Source organism: Callithrix jacchus, chromosome 17 (genome assembly GCF_049354715.1).
Source record: "Callithrix jacchus isolate 240 chromosome 17, calJac240_pri, whole genome shotgun sequence".
NCBI classification, from domain to species: Eukaryota; Metazoa; Chordata; class Mammalia; order Primates; family Cebidae; genus Callithrix; species Callithrix jacchus.
In genome coordinates this window covers 35,432,432-35,456,935 of record NC_133518.1, presented here as the reverse complement: position 1 = coordinate 35,456,935, position 24,504 = coordinate 35,432,432, and the positions used below count along the sequence as shown (strand labels likewise).

The window sequence follows — 24,504 nt, the reverse complement described above, 5'->3', positions numbered from 1 at the left end:
CAGCTTCTTCAGCTGCGCTCCAGTTCCCCAGACGCCCGCCCCACCCTACCCTTCCCTTCCAGGGAAGACCGATCACGCGGCCAAGAACGAGACTCGCAAACTGGGCATTTTTTTCCGAGCGGGACTGGAGCAAGCAGAGACTCCGCGTGAGAGTGGGAAGGAGCCTTAACAGGCAACTATGTGACCCAATGGTTTTTCTCTGCCTTTGGATGTGGACAAATGAGGCGCGTGAGGCGGGACTTCCGCTTCGCCTCGGTGTTGTCGTCCCCGTTCGTACTCCTGGCTGTGCGGTCGGTGCGGATATTCAGTCATGAAGTCAGGGTAGGGACTTCTCCCGCAGCGAGACTGTTGTGTTGCGGGGGCCAGACTTCCAGGTAAGAGACTGTCCGGCTTGGCGGCAGCCGGGCAGCGGGTTATTGGGCGGCTCGGAGAACACACCCCGCTTGCTGGCCCTCGAGTTCGGAGTCGGCCCCGCTGCTGAGGTCTTTACTGCTCCTCTAGAGCTGGGCGAGGAGTGAATTAGGCTTTTTGCAAAAGGAATAAAATAGCCTTGTCCTCGAGGGCCGAGTCTCCCTTGCCCTCTCATCTCGCGAGTTTGTGTTTGTCCAAAGTTGTTGAGTTACCGGTTTTGCTTCTCTCATTCCCTTCTTGAGGCTGCAAGAGCCTTGGAAGTATGTTTGGAGGGCTTTTCTTGGTCCAGCACCTGCCGCAACGTCCTCGGGCAAATTGCTTGACTTGAAGGGGCTGTTCTGTTTTTGAATATAAGGAGGGCAGTCTCTTCCTCTCTTTTACCCCCACCCGCTTTTTTTCCCCTGGAAGCTCAGTTTGCAGGTTTAGGACGTGACCCCTGCTAAGGCCAGATACTACGGTAAGTCAGCAGCTCTGCCGGTACGCTTGACTTGATCTGCACTTATTAAAGAACTTTGTCCCAGAGAGCGAGAGAGAGAGCGCAGACATCGAAGCCAAACAGTAGTATCCCGGAAGCACTCACGCAACTTTGGTGGCAGCCACTCAGTGTTCTCTGCCAGTGTCTGGTAAATTCCTGTATTTTGTCCTAATCTGACAATAGTAAATTTCTAAAACTGTCGTTTCATCATCAGTTTCAGCACCGTGGGCAGCTGCTCAGGTCCTCTTACTGCACAAACCTGTTCAGCTATTGCTGTCCGTGATGCAGCAGGAACAGTGAAAACGAATGCATTCCTTCCAACAATGATGTGTTGTTCTCCGAGGAGAACATCTGCAGTTTTTGATACAATATAAATAAGTAAGGTGGCTTTGCCTCCAAAGAGTTCTTGTAGAGAAACAGATCGATTCAAGATTTAAGGTAGGGCTTTCAAGAGTTATAATCTATTTAAGCACGATTTTTGAATGGGTGGATATTAGCTCCATCTCAAAGTAACAAAACTGGACAGTGGTAGAAGTTAAAAAGAAGTTTAAACAGGAGGTAAGAAGTGTTGTGCAGTGCTGTAGTTTTGGGCCTGTAAGAATTCATTAATAGATTTTAGAATCAATTTAGTACATTGGCATAAGCATTAAAAAGAAAGAAAAAAATACCAGAGGTCATTGTATGAAGTAAAAGTAAGTATTATGGCAAGAAGCTTTTGTAGCAGTTTTGTCTGACAACATAAAAATATGTTGTGTGTTAAGAGGAAGATGGAAATGTAAAGTATATTATGGATATGGCAAAAACAAATGTTTAAAAATACTAGATTCCAAATTTGGGAGTCAGGCTGAGTTCAGCTCTGCCACTTACTAATTCTGTGACATTTTCCATAAATAAGAAGTTGTTATGAGTTGTTACGAGGATTAAATGAAATTAAAATTTGTCTATTACGTAAGTTTTTTTGTTTTGTTTTTTTTGGAAACTATTGGAGAGAAGCACAGTTATTTTTCTCTGTGTGGGGAATGACAGCTGTTTTATTAGTATATTTTTTACCTCTGCCTTTGAAGCTAGGCAAGTCTTTATGTGTAATGCAAATCACAGAGAAAATCTTGGTTTGAGAGGTATAATACTGAAGGGTATAGGATAAGTTCTCATCTATTCTTGTATAAAGCTGATTTTCTCAATAATTTTGGAGGGGCCTAAATTGTTGCCAGCATTCAGCTTTCTTCCCTTGATATTTTTCTGCATTCCAGAATAACGTAGATTTATCAGAACTTTTACAGGCTCTAACTTTAGCTAAGTGAGGGTAAGACTAAAGGTATGACTGCAGGGATAGATTTATGTCTTTGAGTTAAGTTGGATAGAATGGCATTTTATGTCTTATAGTTCTTACCATAAGAGATGTATGAAATGAAATGGCTTGGCCAACTATCATGAAATGTTATGCTTACTTTGTGTGGGTGTGACCTACAAATGATTGGCATTTAAATAACAATATTTTAAAATCTGAGAATTAATGATGTTTAGGAGGAGGCAAATGAGTTTCAATCAAAACAGTGTTTTGCACCATTTGTCATGTTACTACCATATGGTATTGCAGATGATAGTTTCACATGACATAAAAAGGGGAAGAAAGTTGGTAAGCATTGTTACTTTTCTTAGAAGAGGAAACAAAATTAGAAGTTAGTTCCTTTTAATAAAGAGTACTGGTGAGTCATTGTTCAAAAATTTACGTGTTCTGTAGCTATTTATTGAGCATATATAGAAGCAGAATATTAAAATTCTATGAATCTTTTACATTACACAAAAGTTGATTTGGGAACAACACAGTATATGATTGGTATTGTCAAAATTTGTATATCATAGTTCATCAGTAACAACTAAATAACGTAGCTAACATTGATTGGTTACTATGAGCCAAATACAATTCTAAGTACCTTATAATATCTCTTGTGGTTCTTACAGTCATTGATGTGGTAGACAGTTGTCTACTTTTTATCTTTATTTTTTTTGAGCCTCTTTTGCCCAGGCTGGAGTGCAGTGGTGTGGTTATGGCTCACTGCACCCTCGACCTCCTGTGCTCAAGGGATCCTCCTATCTCAGCCGGGCAAGTAGCTGGGACTATAGTCATATACCCTTGTGCCTAGCTAATTAAAAAAATTTTTTTTGTAGAGATAAGGTTTTGTTATGTTGCTCAGTCTGGCCTAAAACTCCAGGGTTCAAGTGATCCACCTGCTTCAGTCTTCCGAAGTGCTAGTATTACAGGTGTGATACATTGTGCCTGTCCTATTCCCTTTTTATAAGTGGGAAGTGTGGGAATTAAGGCATCAGAGATACATAACTGTGAGTTCACACAGGTAGCTGGAATTTGAACACAGGTATTCTGACTACATAATGTCTGTCTCTTTTGTATCTTATTTCATTAAAAAATACGGAATGCTGTGGGGCTATTTTGGATGCTTACTTGCTGGTGACCTTGGGTAAGCTCCTCCTCAGTTTCCTTAACTCCTTCCTTATTTGTTTTTGTGGGGATTCAGATAATTTGTGAAGCACCTGATGAAGTATATCTTCAGTAAATTATATGCCTTAGCCTTTTTTTTTTTCATTGAAAGTGAAGTCATTTGAAAGTTGAAGGAGGGTGGGAAAAAAAAAGTTCCACCTAAGGACACTGCCTAAGCAAAGATATAGGGATAGGAAAAGCAGAGTACATTTGGTAAGGATATGTGTTTAAGGACCAGACTGGTAAAGATAGATGGATACATATTATGCAGATTCTTAAATGTCTGACTAAATATTTTATATATGATTTTTAGTTTAGAAGAAACTCTCCTTATGCATAATAATTTGTGAACAGGTTAAATGGAAGAGTGGAAACGTAAAAGTAGGAATACAAGGGAATTTAATTATAGTAGTTGAGGCAAGAAGTGATGATTGTAGTGAAGGTATAGATTTGAAAGATGTTGACGTTGATAGTGACATTGACACTGGGAACTGACCAGAGTATATGCTTAGGACACAGTTTTGGGAGGATAGTGATGTTATTAACAGAAATAAGGATATTAGTATGAAGAACAAGTTTTGGTGAAAGGAGATTTAGGAGGAGAGAGAATGATAGGGAGTTTACTTTTGCAGCTAAGTTGTTCAGACATTTGAAAATGTAGAATGAAAACTGGAAGCTCTCTGTGTATTCTATGAAAAGGGAAGAGACCAAATGCTTACATTGTAAGGAAATGACCTAAAAGTAACCACTCCTCTATGGGTCAGAGTTTCACAAGAGTGATGTGACTCCTTAAATTCCCCAGAAGTACAAATTTCTCAGTGAAGATGCACCCATTATTTTTCCCTTTAATGTGTTTTGATTTGTGTTTTGGGAGATCAGGAGGTAAGATAGTGAGGGGTAAAAATTTTGTAAACTTAGCAAGGCTCCCATTTATTAAAAAATAGCTAGTAAATTGGAGGCTAGGGATTCTCACACTAAGAATTTTGAGAGTCTGATTTTTGTGTAGTGCCAGGCATTTATAAACATATGTTGAATTGTTGAGCATATGAACATCTCCTGTTATTTTTATTATCCCTTCTTTGTTACCTTGAATTGGTTAACAGCAAAACCTTTAGAATCAGAGAGCCTGTTTGCTTGTTATGGGGACAACTTTGAAAGTCAGGCTGCAGCTGATAAGATGGTATTTTACTTGTAGCCAGGATTATGGAAGAGACTCAAAAGATAAGAGGCTTACCATTTTTTCCATTCTGTAAAATGATGTTGATGACAATACTAATTCTGAGAGTTGTTTTGAAATACTGGGTTAATATATGAAAAGTGCCTGGTACATGATAGATAGTAGTTGAAATGTTTTTATCACTATTATTATCTTCATAAGTGGGAACAAACACAGAACCTATTATAAGAAAAAAAGGAAAACATCTGGAGACCCTTTGAACTTGAAAAAGGGCTCCGGACTAAGTCATAGGACTGTAAGTTTCCTTTCTTAGAAGATTTTCTAGGGTTTAGTACAATTGGGTAGAGCATTATGTTGAATTAAGTAGTAAGATACATCCATCTCAACTATTTTCAGTTTCCTGTCAGGTTCTCAACTGGCCAATGAAACAAACCAACAGAAAAATGTTGAGCATGAGGAGAAGGTTTACATACTTTGTCATACCATTTTTGGAAACATTACTTAGATCCTACTACTTATGAGTTTTTCTGTAGCATTTATTCACTGAAATATTTGTTAAGTATCTTCTATGTCAGGCACTGTTCTAAAGAGAAAAATCCTTGCCCTTGTGGAGCTTACCTGCTAATGGGAGAAATAAGGTGCATTTTCAGAATTGACAGTAATGAAATTTTTCGTGTACTACGTATTTATACCTATTTAAGCAGATGGTAGTAATGAATACTATTTCAGATTGTAACTAATTTTGCAGAGCACTTTGAAGGAAGGGACCATGTTTTTCATATTGACATTTGTCTCTCCCTTCTTTCCTTCCTCCCAGTGGAATGGCTTAGATGTGTTTAATACTCAGCAAACTTAGGTACTCATCAAATGTTTATTTCAGGGAGAAGGTGTTAAGGCAGAGGCCAGATCTTAAAGATTAAAGGAGTCATTTAAATGTAGCAAGTATTAAGGACTATGTACCCCCTAGATTGAGGGTGAGAAAAAGAGAATCTGGCTGGGTGTGGTGGCTCACTCCTGTAATCCCAGTGCTTTGGGAGACCGAGGAGGGCAGATGACTTGAAGCCAGAGTTTGAGACCAGCCTGGGCAATATGGCGAAACCCCATGTCTACTAAAACACAAAAATTAGCCAGGCGTGGTGGCACGCACCTGTAATCCCAGTTACTTGAGAGGCTGAGGCAGGAAAATCGCTTGAACCTGGAGGTAGAGGTTGCAGGAGAATCGCTTGAATCTGGGAGATAGAGGTTGCAGCAGTGAGCCGAGATCGCACCACTGCACTACAGCCTGGGTGACAGAGTGCGACTGTCTCAAAAAAAAAAAAAAAAAAGAATGCCCTGGCTTGTCTATGAGGTTGAAATACAAATAAAGAAATCAAGTTGTGTTATAGCTGAAAATGTCAACATCAACATTATGGGAGTCTGGGTGTCACCCAACGTTCCCACTAATTAGCTTGATGACTTTGCACAAATATCTTAACCTCTCAGTTCATTTCCTCATCAGTAAATGAGGTAGTTGGAATTTTTCAGTTAAAATTGCTTTTACAATGTCTTGTAAAATATTTCTTGCACTAATGTTTCACTTTATTAATGTAAATAATATAGAGCAAAGCACGAGCTTCCATTGAATAAGTATCAAGCTAAATTTATACTCTTAATGAACTAATGTTTATAAAAAGATGTCTACAATATTTGTTGATGCTATTTACTAATAAGACTACATTGTAATTTTTTAAAATAAGCAAAATGTTACCTAATATATAGTTTCCCCCTTTGCCATTAGAAAGGAAAAATAACATTCCTTTTTACTATTTATGTAGTATTTTAGACCTTAATAATGGATCATAATAGTTATTCCCTTTCGTATTTTAATTCATACAGTAGTCACTTGCCTCTGATACTGTGCTACATGCTAGGTATTGGATACAGAATTAGAAAACGTATAGCTCCTAACTTTAAGGAGCTTAAGGAATAATGTCAGTGATGGACCATTTAGTTTTGTTGCATTTTGGTGGCATAGAGAAGCATGTAATGAGAATCTGGGAGAAGACAAAGTATACATGTTTAAAGAGAAAAAAGTCTGAAGGAATGACAAGGTACTAAGCTAAATACACAGAGAAGAGCCAGTTTGTGAAGAACTTCTGTGCTAAACCACAGTTTAGTTTTGAACTTTATTCTGAAAACTGCTTACTCCATTAAGGAATTTTATTCAGGCAGTATCATAATCAGGTCTTTATTATATCTACCTTTATATTCATCTTAAGGTGATCCGTGAGGAAGATATTTGTTATTTCTAGTTGTTTCAGTGACATAGAACTTCCTGAGGAAATCAGTCTTTTAACTTTGAAATAAAGTCTGAGGAACATTGTCAATTTTATGGTTATAGAGTTAATAATTATTAAAAATTAATCATGAAATATTCAGACATTAAAACATTTAAATGTTCATTGCCGCATTAATGTAAACTGAAAAGAAAACTGAAATTTTGGGATGTTTTGCTCATTGATATAAGAGAGCTCCTGATCAGCTACAAGAATTTGGCTTAGAATCATTTTTAAGGAGTTAGAAATAAGTTGACCTTGAATTGATTGAATGTGACTGTAGTTCAGGCTCAGTTTCCTCCCTTCCTTCTTCCCTCTCTCCCTCCCTCCCTCCTTCCCTCCCTTCTTCCTTCCTTCCTTCTTTCTTTCCTGTCTTTTTCTGTCCCCCAGGTTGGTGTCAAACTCCTGACCTCAAGCAGTCCCCGCTCCTCAGCTTCCCACAGTGCTGGGATTACAGGTGTGAGTCACTGCTCCTTGCCCAGGCTCTGTTTCTAATGATAGAAATATCCAAATAAACTTTATAGAGGGAATGAATTTCCACTGAGAAATAATCCTAGTGAGGAGCTGGTGAGAAATGAATATTTCTGAATGAAGTCATGAGGGAGAAACATCTACTTTATTTAGATATAAAACACCTCATTAAATGTTGAAGAATACTTTATTTGCATAATTACTGTGATTATCATTTACACATTTGACCTTCAAAGAGGAAGAACTGCTTATAATTTCCACATTTATCCAACACGGATTATAAATGTTAATTGCTTTTTTTGAAAAACATTGAGGTAAAATTTACATAATTGGCCATTTTAAAGCAAACAATTCATTGGCAGTTAGCGCATTTGCAGTGTTGTGCAACCATCACTTCTGTCGAGTTTCAAACATTTTTATCACTTTAAAGTAAAATCTAATGTCCCTTAAGCAGTTACTCCTCATTTTCTGATGCTCCTAGCTCATGGCAACCCAATCTGTTTTCTGTTTTTATTTATTTACTTATTCTGGGTATTTTATATAAATTGAATTATTAAATATTTGAGTTTTTAATCCCTGGCTTAGCAATTTTTATTCTTTCACTTAGCAAAATGTTTTCAAGGTTTTCCCACATATAGCATCTATCAGTACTTCTTTTGTTTTTATAGCAGAAGAATATTCCTTTGCTTTATCAGTTTGTATATCCATTTATCATTGATGAATATTTGGGTTGTTTTCACCTTTTGGGTATTATGAATATGTTGCTGTGAACATTTGTGCCCAAGGATTTATTTGAGTACCTCTTTTCACTTCTTTGGGTATATACCAAGAATGGAATGCTGGGTCTTATGGTTAATCCTGTTTAGCTTTTTGAGGACCTGCCAAACTGCTTTCCACAGTAGCTAAACCATTTTACATTCCCACTGGCAATGTGTAAAGGTTCCAATTTCCCTACATCCTTGCCAACACTTATTTTCTGTTTTTAAGAAATTATAATTGCCATCCTCATGGGCATGAAGTGGTATCTCACTGTGGTTTTGATTTGCATTTCTCTGATTACTAATGATTTTAAGCATCTTTTCATGTGCTTGTTGGCCATGTGTATATCTGCTTTGGAGAAATGTCTATTCAAGTTCTTTGCCCTTTTAAAAAATTACATTGTTTGTGTTTTGTATTGAATTGTGTTTTTATATACTCTGGATACTAGATTGTTATCAAATATATAATATGCAAATGTTTTCTTCCATTCTGTGGATTTTTTCAATTTTTTGACAATGGATTTTTTTAATTTTTTGACAGTCTCCTTTGATACATAAATGTTCTGAATTTTGATGAAGTTCACTTCATTTATTTGACTCATGCTTTTGGTGTCATATCTAAGAATCCATTTCTGAATCCCAGGTCATCAAGATTTACCCTATGTTTTCTTCCAAGAATTTTATAATTTTACTTTTTATATTTAGGTCCCTAATTCATTTTGTGTTAATTGTTGTATATGGTGTAAGTTATAACTTCATTGTCTTGCATATGAATAGTTGTCCCAGCACCGCTTGTTCAAGACACTATTCTTTTGCCATTGAATGGTCTTTGGCATCTTTAAAATCAATTGGCTTTAGATATATGAGTTTATTTCTGGACTCTCAATTCTATTCCTTTGGTCTATATATCCATCCTTATGCCAATACCATATTGTTTTGATTACTGTAGCTTTGTGGTAAGGTTTTGAAATTGGTAAATGTGAGTTCTCCAGCTCTGTTCTTCTTTTTAAAAATTGTTTTGCCTGTTTAGGGGCTCTTGCAATTCCATATGAATTTGAGAATCAACTTCTCTATTTCTGCATAAAAGGCCATTGAAGTTTTGATAGATAGTATATTGAATCTATAGATTGCTTTGGATAGTATTGCCATCTTAACATTGGTTAAGTCTTTCAATACCTGGATGTGTATTTGATATCTTTCAGCAGTGTTTTTGTGTTTTATAGTTTCAGTGTACAAGTCTCTCACTTACTTTGTTAAATTTATTCCTGGGTATTGTATTCTTTTGGATACCATTATAAATGGAAGTTTTTCTTAATATCATTTTTGGGTAGTTCATCGTTGGTATGTAGAAACACAGCTGATTTTTGTGTGTAACATTTATTGCCTTTAACAGCCATTTACTTTCTTTTTTCCATATGTAAGCTGGATCATGTGGGTAAATAAGAAAGTGGAAAGTGGCATGCTAAATAATTCGATCTGTGAGATGTCTGATTTTTCTGAATGTGAAAACTATGAAGTGTGTTTTTAGCATAGTGTTGAACAATTATCTTACTATACTTGGGTTATTCCATTCTGGTATCATGTTACACATATTTGGTCATTATTAAAGATGGCAGAACATTTTTTTTTTTTAGGTTTGGAGAGAAGTGTCAATACCTAATTTATTTTCAAAGTCATAATTATTTTGCAACTTAATCTTGATGTTACCGAGAAAGCCTCAGGGATAAACCATATTTATCACAGAGTCTGGTACAGAGATTCGTGAATAATAAAGATAAAATTGGAACAGAAGCTAATTTGAATATAGAAATTATCATTAATCTACATTAGTGTTTTTCTTGAAGTTTTCAAATAGCCTTAAAATTTCATTATGAATAGAAATGTGAACAATGAACAATTTTTAATTTCACCTAACACCAACAAAAGATCAAAAAAGGAGATGCAGGTGCTTTGTAGTGCTGAAAAATTTTTTTTAAAAAAGGAGATTCAGTGCAATGAAATGCACATTTATTTGGAAATGTAAATAGGAATGTTTTTTTCTGGAAAGCAATTTGGCAATATGTATAAAGTCTTAAAATGTTTTTTTGGTGTAGCAATTCTGTATCAAGTAATCTATCCCAAGAAGATAATCAGAAGTATAATCACTGGAAAATTATTTGTAATAGCAAGAGTTGAATTCAGTTCAATATTGTACAGGAAGAAAATAGACAAAGTCATGATTCAGCCGTATAAAGCAGTCCAAAGTAGCTGTTAACATAGCGGTTAGGAAGAGTTTGAACAACAAAGGAAAGTGTTCGTTATAATTTCAAGTAAAAAAGAATACAGATCATAATATGATGCAAGTGATGTAAAATATGCATGGGAAAGAGACTGAGTTCTGGTTGGATAGGGAAGCGGAACCATTGTGAATGATATAAGTGATGCAGAATAAGATATTAGACTTCAAGAAATTGTGGCAGCCCATTAAGACCTATATCAGGCTTATATACAAGGCTGTTGCCTTTATGCCTGGTACGTTGGATGGTTGGGTCATTATGGGTTAGCTGGATGGCTATCAAGGGAGCAGACTGAAAGTGAGGTTGCGAGAGCAAGGATACATTAGCACCTGTGAGAACAAACTGCAACACACAAGGACAATACTCGTGTTGTCTCTAAATGTTAAAATTATGTATAATCAACATTTCTTTATACTTTCCAATGAGCATGATTTTTAGTATTAGAAAAAAATCATAAACATTTTATTAGATAGCAGTATAATAAATAACGTATGAAGAGTAGTGGTTAATTATGATGGCATTGACTTTGCAGTAAATGATGAAATTAGGACTAGAATCCTGACCCCTATATTACAGCTCTTTTTATAGTCTTTGCAGTTAAACTTTAAAAGCTAAATTCAGTTTGTCAAGTTCTGAGAGAAACCACCGTGATTTTTATATCTGGTAAATTTTCAGTCATCTGCAATGTTAATACTTAGACAAGCCTCAAATAATCACTTTGAACTTTGGAAGACATTATATTATTAAAATAAAATAACATGGTAAATTTTAAAATAACTCCAGAGTTAAAGTTGTAAAAACAGTACAAAGACCTTTATGTTATTTGTTTTTTTAATGAAAGTTGTTTCTCTGATGCTCTATATTTCTATAAACAACAATATTCTCTTTAAAGAAATGGCAGATTTCAGGGCTGGGGCAGGAAAAGTACAAGATAGAACTGAAAAATCTTGTGCCAAAAAACAAGGAGGTGCTCAAGAGTGTTGGGAACACAGCAAAAAGACACAGAAGCTAGCTTGGGTAAGCCTCCACTGGTCAAATTGGGGACAGTTGGCCATCGAAATAATAATACAGTAGCATATTATAAACCATTGAATAAAACAGTAATATAGAAATAAGTAAATGAATAAATAGAAAATTTGCCAAGAAATGTGATAATTATCATAGTAGGCAGAATAATGACTGCCCAAAGATGGCCGTATTATAATACTTGGACTCTGTGAATATGTTACCTTGTATGAGAAAAGAAACTGCATATGTGATTAAGGACCTCAGGTTGGGAAGATTATCTTTGTGGGCCCAGGATAATTACAAGTGTCCTAAAGAATGGAAGAGGGAGGCAGAAGAGGAGTTTGGAATAATGCGATGTAAGAAAAAATTAATCTGCTATTGCTAGGTTTGAAGACAGAGGAAGAGGCTGCAAGCCAAGGATGTTGGCAGCCTCTAGAAGCTGATAAGCATAACAATCAAATTATTGTATAATGTAAAACATTTTCATTTAAAAACATAGATGGATAATATCCTAGATAAAAAAAATATTTTTTGTAAAAGGAAATGACCTCTGACCTAGTTTTCCTTTGGGGCTTTTTTTTTTTTTTTTTTTTTTAAAGATACACACACAAATATAGTTAGGTAGTTGATAAACAGACACAGATAGGATTATATGAGTATGTCTAGTTAATGCCCATTTGAAGAATGTCTATATGAAAAAGCTCCTAAAGAAAAAATGTCACAGGTCATCCTTTTTTCAAAAAAAATTAACTTTTATTTTAAGTTCGGGGGTACATGTGTAGGTTTGCTCGATAGTTAAACTTGTGTCATGGGAGTTTGCTGACCAGATTATTTCATCACCCATGTATTAAACCTAGTACCTGCTAGTTAATTTTCCTGATTTTTTTTTTTTTTTAAGAGACAAGGTCTTGCCCTGTCGCTCAGGCTGGAGTACACTGGTGATCATAGTTCACTGCAGCCTCAAATCATGAGCTCAAGCAGTTCTCCTGCCTTAGCCTCCTCAGTAGCTGAGATTGTAGGCACATGTCACCATACCTGGCTAATTTTTATATTTTTTGTAGAGACAGAGTCTTGCTGTGTTGCCCAGGTCCAGCAACCCTTTTTTTTTTTGAGATGGACTCTTGCTCTGTCACCTAGGCTGTAGTATAGTGGCATGATCTTGGCTCACGGCATCCTCCACTACCTGGGTTCAAGCGATTCCCCTGCCTCAGCCTTCTGAGTAGCTGGGACTACAGGTGCATGCCACCATGCCCAGCTAATTTTTCTATATTTTTAGTAGAGCCAGGGTTTCACCATGTTGGCCAGGCTGGTCTCAAACTCCTGACCTCAGGTGATTCACCTGTCTCAGTCTCCCAGAGTGCTGGGATTACAGGTATGAGCCACAGTGCCCAGCCTCCAGCAACCCTCTTGATGCAGATGTTGCACATTCCAGGCCTGGTGCCTGTGGCTGTTACCTGACTACCCCTGTACACCTACCCATCAGCACCCCAGAGGGTTGTTTGTTGTTTGCCTGGCAACCTTGGACCAGTTCTGATCTGGTCAACCCAGTGAGATGCTCTGTTATCTAGTGTGCTGCAATCACACCTGCTCCAATGAAAATTGAATTTCAGCCTCAGGGAGGGAAGCTCTCTTCCAAGTTTCTTTTTTTGTAATATCTCCTTCAGTGTTACTGTCTTATCCTAGTGTAACCAGGCTGTGTACTCAGCTCCCTCCCTGTTCAGATTCCGAGGTCCTTGGCCTTTCTTACCCCAAGAATGGGGAAAGGGGCCCTGGAGGCATGGTATGCTTACTGTTAGAATAAATATTGTGGACCCAAAGAGTTTAGCAGAAAGTAATTTATTAGGCAGGGAAAGAGAGAGAGAAAGAGGAAGCTCTCATGCTGTTGTGGGAGGGAAATTCTTCTTACCTGCATAGGTAAGGAGAAGCAGGATTTTAACCCTGGTGTTATTCCCACCCCATTCATGTTCTCATTCAATGAGAGGAGTTCTTTCAAACTTCAGCTGGAGTGATTGATCTTTGACTTTGATACCTGATTGGCTGCTTGGCCCCAACAGAGCCCCCTCCTCCCTGAGCTTTTGGCAAGCATTTTGAACAAAGAAACCCACCTGGATTTTCCACCTAGCCTGCAAGGGAAAGTTAAAGAACTTTATGTCCCTGGATTGGGGCGTGGATGGAGGCGTGGTGCTGGGAAGCTCCTGCCTTTGAAACCGTGCCCCTCGTGAACCTGGGAAGAGAAGTTTTTTTCCTTAACACAGTCCCTCAGTCCCCCTCTGAACAGGAAAATCCAACTGCTGTTGGGACAGGGGCATTGATTGCTCTTTAACTACTTCCTACTGAATTGGGGCATAGAAGGAGCCCTGCAGTTGAGGTTTCCTTTAGAGGGGAGTCTTCCGGGGTGCAGGTTGATCCAGAGATTTACGATAGAACTCTTGAGTGAAGGACATCCGGGGTTATATTTTGCAGGACCATTTGTTGCCTTATGGCTTTAATTCTAGAAGAAACAAATGTGACAAGAAGGTTAAAGATGAGAGGTCGAATACAAACAATAATAGAATGGTTATAAACAAGCGTAGGATAAAGCCAGGACAACCTGTTGTTAAACAAGCTCCACGGTCCTGTTTCTTGAAGGTCTTTAGCCCTGCATTTGATTTATCCCTGAGTTCTTTAACTTTGTTTAAGACAATACGCGATTAGTTTATAAAGTAGCAGCATTCTTTTCCCAGAGAGAGACAAGTTCCTTCTCTCTCTGCTGTTAGCAGATTCAGGGCCTTTTATTTTGAAGAGCTACAGCAGCTAAAGAGTTAAGCAGCTTTTGCAGAGTGAGCTGCCTTTGCAGAGAGAATTAGCAACCTTTTTTATGTTATCATTTAATTCCTGAGATAGCTTATAGTAAAACTGAGTAAAGATAGTAACTTCTCCAATGCCAGTACCAAGTCCTCCTATTGTTCTGCTCCCACCCCCGACTATGAAAGGAATAATTGGGGTTTGAGTATGGTGTGGCCTTGGCAAGAGAAGACTCTGCACTTGAGAGTCCCCCCATAAATCGTTATGGGGGGACTCTAGGAAGGAGAGGAGGAGAGCTATTAGGCCAATCTGTATGGGGAACTGCATAAAGTCTGGTTGCAAATAGTAAAGCCAGGAGTGATAGTCCTGTTAATGCCAGAATGTAAGTTAGATTGATGAGTACTTACTTTCTTGGGGATCGTCGGAAGAGCAAACATAGATTCTCTAACGCCTCGCAGGTGTACAAAGGGTTGTCTCCTGGAACTTCAGGCTGTGGAGTGGAGGGCCTATGATTTTCTTCAGGAGGTCTCCAAGGCTTCAGCTGAGTGTGATGAATCCACAAGTCAGTTCCTACCACTTTAACTGCTGTTGGGGTAGACAGAATGACCAAAAATGGACCTTCCCAAAATGGGCCTGGAGAGGGAGAGTCTGAGGAGAGCGACTTAACAAGCAGTAAGTCTACAGGGCAGAACAACTCTTTCCCTTTTTCCTTGGATGTCCTTCAGATAAGGCTCTAAGGCCTGTTAGTACTTAGTCAAGGAGGTTATATCTTTTATTAGATCTGCTGTTTCCTTGTCAAATACGAGATCATTAGTAAGAAAGGGCTGTCCATAAAGTATTTCATAGAGGCTGAGTCCTATTTTCTGAGGAGAGTTTTGAGCCCTTAAGAGTGCTATTGATAATAGCACTTAAGAGAAGGCCATGGGAGGTAGGTATATCTCCCCAGTTACAGCTTAGGGGCTGGGAGAGATATTGAGAGACTGCTTGTCCTAGGACTCTTTGGACAGCTACAGAGTTGGAGGACAACTGTCCAGTACAGGAAAACAAAACTGAGAAGGCTACAGTAGTGTCCAGGAGAAGATTGACCTCCTGGCCCTCTATGGTTAGCTTTACCCGGGGCTTGTTGAGGGTGATGGCTTATGCTGGCACTTGCCCCAGGCACTCTCAGTCCTGCTGTTGGGTTATCTGGTTAGCCACCTCAAGCCCTGGGAACCTTCTTCTGCTGGGACAGTGTGCCTTCCAGTGATCCCCTTTGCACAGTGGGCAAGGATGAGGAGAGATGGTCTGTTCCTCTGGGGACAGTTTCTTTTAAAGCGTCCTGGTAGGCCGCAGTGGTAGCAAGCTCTGCCAGACTGGTGGCTAACCCAAGCCTTTCCCTCTTCTGAGCCCATTTGATCTGCTTGTCTGAAGGCCATGACTAGGGCAGCAGCCTTTTTCTTGTCCCTCCTGTCCCTTTCAGCCTGTTCCTCCTGGTCTCTATTATAGAACACCAAGGTTGCTAGATTTAATAATGATACTGGACTCTGTTCTGGCCCTAGGGCTAGCTGCTTCTTTAAAGATCGTGGGTCAAATTGGTCTCCGTTATCCAGGATACACTTTATGGGTGATTTTGCCTTGGGAAGAGTAGCACCTATTCGAAATTGAACACGGGGATGTCCGCATCCCCAGTTATTCCTTGCAGCTGCTAGCCCTGGGGCGTCCCCCAGTTATAGCACCTTGTTGTTTCCTTGTACTCTAGATGCGTGATCATTTTCTGGGCCCCCCAAGTGCCTGGTTTAATCACGCTTATCGGTGTCATGGGCATACCCTCACTTATAGGCATACTGTCCTTATCAGCTACCATAAGGACATGGGGACTGCTGGGATTAGTGGCTCTGTACCGGCACATCCTTGAAAAACTAGGCCAGTGAGGCTTGGGCAATGGGTGCCAATATTCACCAGCAAGAGTTTAATTAACATAGGACTGACCATAAAGCTGCCCTAGGAGGTTGAACTCCTTGAGAGAGGTCTCTAACTACAACAATCTTAAAGAAGATAATGGGTGGCCACATGGCTGAGGCCAGAACAATGCCCTCAGGACCTGGGCCTCCTTCCCCACCCCACTTTCCATCATAGGAATATGCCCTAGGTTGTGGGGCCTGTAATTAATTATTTGAACCTCGGATCTGGTCTGACTACAGTGTTCTAGACAGAGAAGTTCTGCCAAATAAAGAGCCAGTCCTAGGCAAGACAAATTTTACATCATTAAATTCTCGCACTATTCAGTTGGATTGGGAAATTGCAGGTGACAAAAAACACAATTTCCTATAGCTTCCAGTACCCACTGATAGACTCTGGCTCTGTTAGGACATAACCTAGCACTGCGGACTAAGGGAACTGGCCCTGTGCATTTATACTGCAGGAGGTCCTCATAGGCTTAGGTGGGCATGGATCCCTGGACTGCCACCCTGGATTGTCACCCTAAGAGCCTCATGTATAGGAAATACCTTAGAGGAAAGAGCCAGGAAGAAGTTTGCCTTATGGAAACTTGGACCCAGGAGGTTGGGGTCTGAAAGGCTGGGCATGGCTAGCACAGGTGGCAGCCATTCCCGCCACCTGGGCCAGCCACTCCAGCAGCCCTGGCACAGCTGCTGCCACTACTATGGGTCTGAAAGGCTGGGCATGGCTCACATAGGCAGCTGCACTCACTGCCCAGCTCAGCCGCTGCTGCCTGTGGCCCCACACAGGCTTGGTTGCCTACTTTCTGCAGGCATCGTCTGCCTGGACTTGCCTTCACCGTGCCCAGTCTTTACCTCCTAAACAAATTTAAAAGAAGTGAATAGGACAGATCAGCAATCCAAAGGAGTGTGATACCACTCACCACTCAGAAGTTTGATGTTCCTCCTGGACTGGCTTGCCAAAGATGTAACTGGGGCAGGGTTGCATACTCAGCTCCTTCCCCATTCTGATTCCGAGGTCCTTGGCCTCTCTTACTCCAAGAATGGGGAAAGGGTCCCTGGAGGTGTGGTGAGCTTACCGTTCTAATAAATATCGTGGACCCAAAGAGTTTAGCAGAGAGTGATTTATTAGGCAGAGAGAGAGAGAGAGAGAGAGAGAGAGAGAGAGAGAGAGAGAGAAAGCTCCCACACTGTGTTGTGGGAGGGGAATCTGGAGGGGATATCCGTTGTATAGGTAAGGAGCAGCAGGATTTTAACCCTGGAGTTATTCCTGCCCCATTCATGTTCTCGTTCAATGAGAGGAGTTCTTTCAAACTTTCATTGGAGTGATTGATCTTTGACTTTGATACCTGATTGGCTACTTGGTCCCCAACAAAGTCGCCTCCTCTGAGAGCTTTAGGCAGGCTTTTTGAATAAAGAAACCCACCTGGGTTTTCCACCTAGCCCAAGCTGTGCTCCGGAAAGTTAGACAAAGAACTTTAGGTTCCTGGATGGGGGCGTCTATGAAGGTGTGGTGCTGGGAAGCTCCTGCCTTTGAAACCATGCCCTTGATGAAGCTGGGAAAAGAAGTTTTTTCCTTAACACAGTCCCTCAATAGTTTAATAATTCCTTTTCTCTAAAAAGTTAAAAACTGGTTAGGAGTTCATGACCAGTCTGGTCAATATGGTGAAACCCTGTCTCTACTAATAATACAAAAATTAGGGAGAACCTGGAGAAGATGGCGCGATAGGAGCCACTCAAGATTGCAGCTCTCAGTGAAAACATGGAGGGTGACTGCAGGCCGCATTTCCATTCGGATCTTTGTTGCCCACAAACGGGGAAATTCCCAGGTGTAGGAGAGACATGGGATGCCAGCGCAGCTGTTTCGGCCGGCGCTGCAGCACAGCGGCACTCCACACAAAGCACAAAACGCACTGGTCTGGGTGCCCTGTTAAACTGGCAGTCTGAGATTTGGGAGGGCAGATTAGTATATCCATCTGATTAAAGGGGACTTGGACAGTGAGCCAAACCAAGAGATTCCCAGGAAGCGACCTTTGAGCCGGCGCAGTGGGTCGCTGCATGGGAAATCACACAGGTCCCGGTGCCCTATCAGCAGGAGACTGAAACACCTGGGAGAGAGTCAACTGTTTAACTTGAAAAGGGAAAAAAAGGGCTCTGAGGCAGGGAGCCAGGTGGAACAGGCTCGGTGGGTCCCAACCCCCCAGGGACAAACAAAATGGCGATTCAAAATGCTCGGGGTTGAGAGTTTCACTGCAGGCACAGCTGAACCCAGGACGGTGCAGCTCGGTGGGGTAGTGGTGTCTGCCATTACGGAGGCATACTGCCCCACTGAGGTATATTCCCATTGCTGATGCAGCCTGCCATTGCGGAGGCAACCTGCAGTAACAGAGAGACTCTGCCAGAGGGCGGAGCCCACGACAGCAGGGCGGAGCAGACGGCAACAGGGCGGACCCGACGGCAGCAGGGCAGAGCCTCGGAAGGCAAATAGTGACTAGATTGCCTCCTAGCTGGGCAGGACAGTGCAATGGATACTCATAAAGAAAGCCCTAACTCCCTGAGACAGAGGATCTGAGGAAAAAAAGGGGTTTTATGAGTTCTGCTGCAGCAGACTTAAATGCACCTGCCTAACAGCCCTGAATGATCAACGGGGCTCACAGGTCAGCACTTGAGTTCCTATAAAGTACAGACCGCCTCCTCAAGCAGCTCCCTGACCCCTGAATATCCAAAGAGTCACCTCAAAAAGGACTGATCAGACTGACATTTGGCAAACATCATTCTGGGACAAAGATAGCAGAAGAAGAAACTGATAGCATCCCTCACTGTTCCGCAGCTGCTACAGGAGTTCCCCAGAAAAGCAGGGCCTGGAGTGGACCTCAGCAGCCGTACAGAAGAGGGACTAGACTGTTAGAAGGAAAACTAAGTAACAGAAATACTTCATCAACTTTATGGGCATCCACTCAGAGACCCAACCGAAAAGTCAGCAACTACTCAGACGACAGGTGGATAAACCCACAAAGATGGGAAGAAACCAGTGCAAAAAGGAGGAAAACACCCGAAACCAAAACACCTCGCCTCCTACAAAGGACCAAAACTCCTCACCAGCAAGGGAACAAAGCTGGACAGAGAACCAGTGTGACGAAATGACAGAATCAGACTTCAGAAGGTGGGTAATGAGAAACTTCCGTGAGCTAAAAGAACATGTATTAAATCAATGCAAAGAAACTAAGAACCTTGAAAAAAGATTTGAAAAAAGATTCGAGGAAATGATAACAAGAATGGACAACGTAGAGAGGAATATGAATGAATTGAAGGAGCTGAAAAACACAACACCAGAACTTTGCGAAGCTTGCACAAGTTTCAACAGCTGAATTGACCAAGCAGAAGAAAGAATATCAGAAGTCAAAGATCAATTCAATGAAATACAACGAGAAACCAAGATCAGAGAAAAAAGTGCAAAAAGGAATGAACAAAGTCTCCAAGAAATGTGGGACTATGTGAAGAGACCTAACCTACTTTGATAGGTGTACCAGAATGTGATGACAAGAATGAATCCAAGCTGGAAAATACTCTTCAGGATATTATCCAGGAAAATGTCCGCAACCTAGCAAGGCAGGCCAATATTCAAGTCCAGGAAATACAGAGAACACCACAAAGATATTCCGCAAGAAGAGCAACTCCAAGGCACATAATCGTCAGATTGACCAAGGTTGAAATGAAGGAGAAAATACTAAGGGCAGCCAGAGAGAAAGGTCGGGTCACCCACAAAGGTAAGCCCATTAGACTCACAGCAGATCTCTCAGCAGAAACTCTATAAGCCAGAAGAGAGTGGGGGCCAATATTCAACATCCTTAAAGAAAAGAACTTTCAACCCAGAATTTCATATCCAGCCAAACTGAGCTTCAGAAGTGAAGGAAAAATAAAATCTTTCATGAACAAGCAAGTACTCAGAGATTTTGTCACCACCAGGTCTGCTTTACAAGAGCTCCTGAAAGAGGCACTACACATAGAAAGGAACAACCAGTACCAGCCATTCCAAAAACATACCAAATGCTAAAGAGCATCAACAAAATGAAGAATCTGCATCAACTAACGGGCAAAACACCCAGCTAGCATCAAAACGGCAGTATCAAATTCACACATAACAATATTAGCCCTTAATGTAAATGGGCTAAATGCACCAATCAAAAGACAGACTGGCAAATTGGATAAAAAACCAAAACCCATCAGTGTGCTGTATCCAGGAAACCCATCTGACATGCAAGGATACACAAAGGCTCAAAATAAAGGGATGGAGGAAGATTTACCAAGCAAATGGAGAGCAAATAAAAGCAGGAGTTGCAATTTTCATCTCTGCTAAAATAGACTATAAAGCAACAAAGATCAAAAGAGACAACGAAGGTCATTACATAATGGTAAAAGGATCGATACAACAAGAAGAGCTAACGATCCTAAATATATATGGACTCTATACAGGAGCACCCAGATATATAAGGCAAGTTCTTAATGACTTACAAAGAGACTTAGACTCCCACACAATAATAGTGGGAGACTTTAACACTCCACTGTCAATATTAGACAGATCAACCAGACAGAAAATTAACAAGGATATCCAGGGCTTGAACTCAGACCTGGAACAAGCAAACCTGATAGACATTTACAGAACTCTCCACCCCATATCCACAGAATATACATTCTTCTCAGCACCACATCACACCTACTCTAAAATTGACCACATAATTGGAAGTAAAGCACTCCTCAGCAAATGCAAAGCAACTTACATAATAACAAACATTCTCTCAGACCATAGTGCAATCAAGTTAGAACTCAGAATTCAGAAACTAACTCAGAACCACACAGCTTCATGGGAACTGAACAACTGGCTCTTGAATGTTGATTGGATAACAATGAAATGAAGGCAGAAATAAAGAAGTTCTTCGAAACCAGTAAGAACGAAGACACAACATACCAGAATCTCTGGGACACATGTAAAGCAGTCTCCAGAGGAAAATATATAGCAATAAATGCCTATATGGGAAGAGTGGAGAGATCCAAAATTGACACCCATCTTCAAATTGAAAGAGCTAGAGGAGCAAGATCAAAAAAACTCAAAACCTAGCAGAAGACAAGAAATAACTAAGATCAGAGCAGAACTGAAGGAGTTAGAGACACGAAAAACCCTTTAAAAAATCAATAAATCCAAGAGCTGGTTTTTTGAAAAGATCAACAAAATAGACCACCAGCCAGACTGATAAAAAAGAAAAGAGAGAAAAACCAAATAGATGCAATAAAAAACGATAAAGGGGAAATCACCACAGATTCCACAGAAATTCAAACCATCATCAGAGAATATTACAAACAACTCTATGCACATAAACTACTAAACCTGGTAGAAATGTATACATTCCTGGACTCCTGTGTCCTCCCAAGCCTAAACCAGGAGGAAGCCGAAACTATGAATAGACCAATAACAAGGTCAGAAGTCGAGGCAGCAATTAAGAGCCTACCACACAAAAAAAGCCCAGGTTCAGATGGGTTCACAGCCGGATTCTACCAGACCCACAAAGAGGAGCTGGTACCATTCCTTCTGAAACTATTTCAAATAATCCAAAAAGAGGGAATCCTTCCCAAATCATTTTATGAGACCAACATCATCCTGATACCAAAACCCGGCAGAGACTCAACGAGAAAAGAAAACTTCAGGCCAATATCCTTGATGAACATAGACACAAAAATCTTCAATAAAATACTGGCAAGCCGATTGCAACAGCACATCAAAAAACTTATCCATCATGATCAAGTAGGATTCATCCCGGGGATGCAAGGCTGGTTCAACATATGCAAGTCTATAAACGTAATTCACCACATAAACAGAACCAAAAACAAAAACCACATGATTATCTCAACTGATGCAGAGAAGGCATTTGACAAAATTCAACAGCCCTTTATGCTAAAAACCTTCAATAAACTCGGTATTGACGGAACGTATTTCAAAGTAATAAAAGCTATTTACGACAAACCAACATCCAGTATCATACTGAATGGGCAAAAACTGGAAGCATTCCCTCTGAAATCCTGCACTAGACAAGGATGCCCTCTTTCGCCACTCCTATTCAATATAGTACTGGAAGTTCTACCCAGAGCAATCAGGCAAGAAAAATAAATAAAGGATATTCAAATAGGAAAGGAGGAAGCCAAATTTTCTCTTATTTGCAGACGACATGATACTATACCTAGAACACCTCATCGCCTCAGCCCCAAAACTCCTGAAACTGATAAGCAACTTCAGCAAAGTCTCAGGATATAAAATCAATATGCAAAAATCACGAGCATTCCTATACACCAATAACAGACTTAAAGAAAGCCAAATCAAGAACAAACTGCCATTCACAATTGCTAAAAAGAGAATAAAATACCTAGGAATACAACTTACAAGGAACGTAAGGGACCTCTTCAAGGAAAACTACAAACCACTGCTCAATGAAATAAGAGAGGACACAAACAGATGGAGAAACATTCCATGTTCATGGTTAGGAAGAATCAATATCGTGAAAATGGCTATACTGCCCAAAGTAATTTACAGAATCAATGCTATCCCCATCAAGCTACCATTGACTTTCTTCACAGAACTGGAAAAAACCACCATGAACTTCATATGGAACCAAAAGAGAGCCTGCATAGCCAAGTCAATTCTAAGCAAAAAGAACACAGCGGGATGTAGTTTGAACACTACCAGACTTCAAACTGTACTACAAGGCTACAGTAATCCAAACAGCATGGTACTAGTACCAAAACAGAGATGTAGACCAATGGAACAGAACAGAGGCATTGGAGGCAACACAACATATCTACAACCATACAATCTTTGATAAACCTGACAAAAACAAGCAATGGGGAAAGGATTATCTGTGTAATAAATGCTGTTGGGAAAACTGGCTAGCCATGTGCAGAAAGCAGAAACTGGACCCCATCCTGACACCTTACACTAAAATTAACTCCAGATGGATTAAAGACTTAAACGTAAGACCTGGCACCATAAAAACCCTAGAGGTAAATCTAGGCAAAACCATTCAGGACATAGGAGTAGGCAAGGACTTCATGACCAAAACACCAAAAGCATTGGCCACAAAAGCCAAAATAGACAAATGGGACCTAATCAAACTCCACAGCTTCTGCACGCAAAAGAAACAGTCACTAGAGTGAACAGGCAGCAACAGAATGGAAAAAATCTTTGCAGTTTACCCATCTGACAGAGGGCTGATATCCAGAATTTACAAAGAACTCAAACAGATATACAGGAAAAAAACAAGCCCATCCAAAAATGGGCAAAGGATATGAACAGACACTTTACAAAAGAAGACATACATGAGGCCAACAAACATGAAAAAATGCTCATCATCACTGGTCATTAGAGAGATGCAAATCAAAACCCCATTGATATACCATCTCACGTCAGTTAGAATGGCAATCATTAAAAAATCTGGAGACAACAGATGCTGGAGAGGATGTGGAGAAATAGGAACACCTTTACACTGCTGGTGGGAGTGTAAATTAGTTCAACGATTGTGGAAGACAGTGTGGTGATTCCTCAAGGTTTTAGAAATCAAAATTCCATTTGACCCAGCAATCCCATTACTGGGTATATATCCAAAGGACTATAAGTCATTCTACTATAAGGACACATGCACACGAGTGTTCATTGCAGCACTGTTTACAATAGCAAAGACCTGGAACCAACCCAAATGCCCATCGATGATAGACTGGACTGGGAAAATGTGGCACATATACACCATGGAATATTATGCAGCAATCAAAAATGATGAGTTTGTGTTGTTTGTAGGGACATGGATGAATCTGGAGAACATCATTCTCAGCAAACTGACACAAGAACAGAAAATGAAATACCTCATATTCTCACTCATAGGCGGGTGATGAAAAATGAGGACACATGGACACGGACGGGAGCACTACACACTGGGGTCTATTGGGGGGAATAGGAGAGGGGCAGTGGGGTTGGGAGCAGGGGAGGGATAGCCTGAGGAGAAAAGCCAAATGTGGGTGAAGGGGAGGAAGGTAGCAAAACACACTACCATGTGTGTACCTATGCAACTATCTTGCATGTTCTGCACATGTACCCCAGAACCTATAATGCAATAAAAAAAAATTAAAAACAGCTTTACTGACTTATAATTCACATACAATAAATACATAAAGTGTATCATTTGATAAGCTCTGATATATAATTATGAAACCACCTTTATAATGAAGTTAATGAACATATTCATCACTTCTATAAGTTTCTTTATGCCCTTTTGGAATCCATCTCTCCTGCCCCTTTCTACCCCTCTTTGTATCTTTATATTTACTATCCAATCATAGATTAATAAGCATTTATATT

At 40.2% G+C, this 24,504-nt stretch overlaps 1 protein-coding gene across 2 annotated transcripts in view; it reads left to right on the top strand.

Moving 5' to 3' along the window:
* The first annotated feature begins 249 nt into the window (after positions 1 to 249).
* Positions 250 to 24,504, top strand: part of RNF13 (ring finger protein 13) — a 183,667-nt gene continuing 159,412 nt past the window's right edge. For both annotated transcript variants that reach the window (XM_002759497.7, XM_035278324.3), the window contains exon 1: positions 250 to 374. The gene's annotated coding sequence lies outside the window, so the exon portion shown is untranslated. The remainder of the gene's footprint in view (positions 375 to 24,504) is intronic.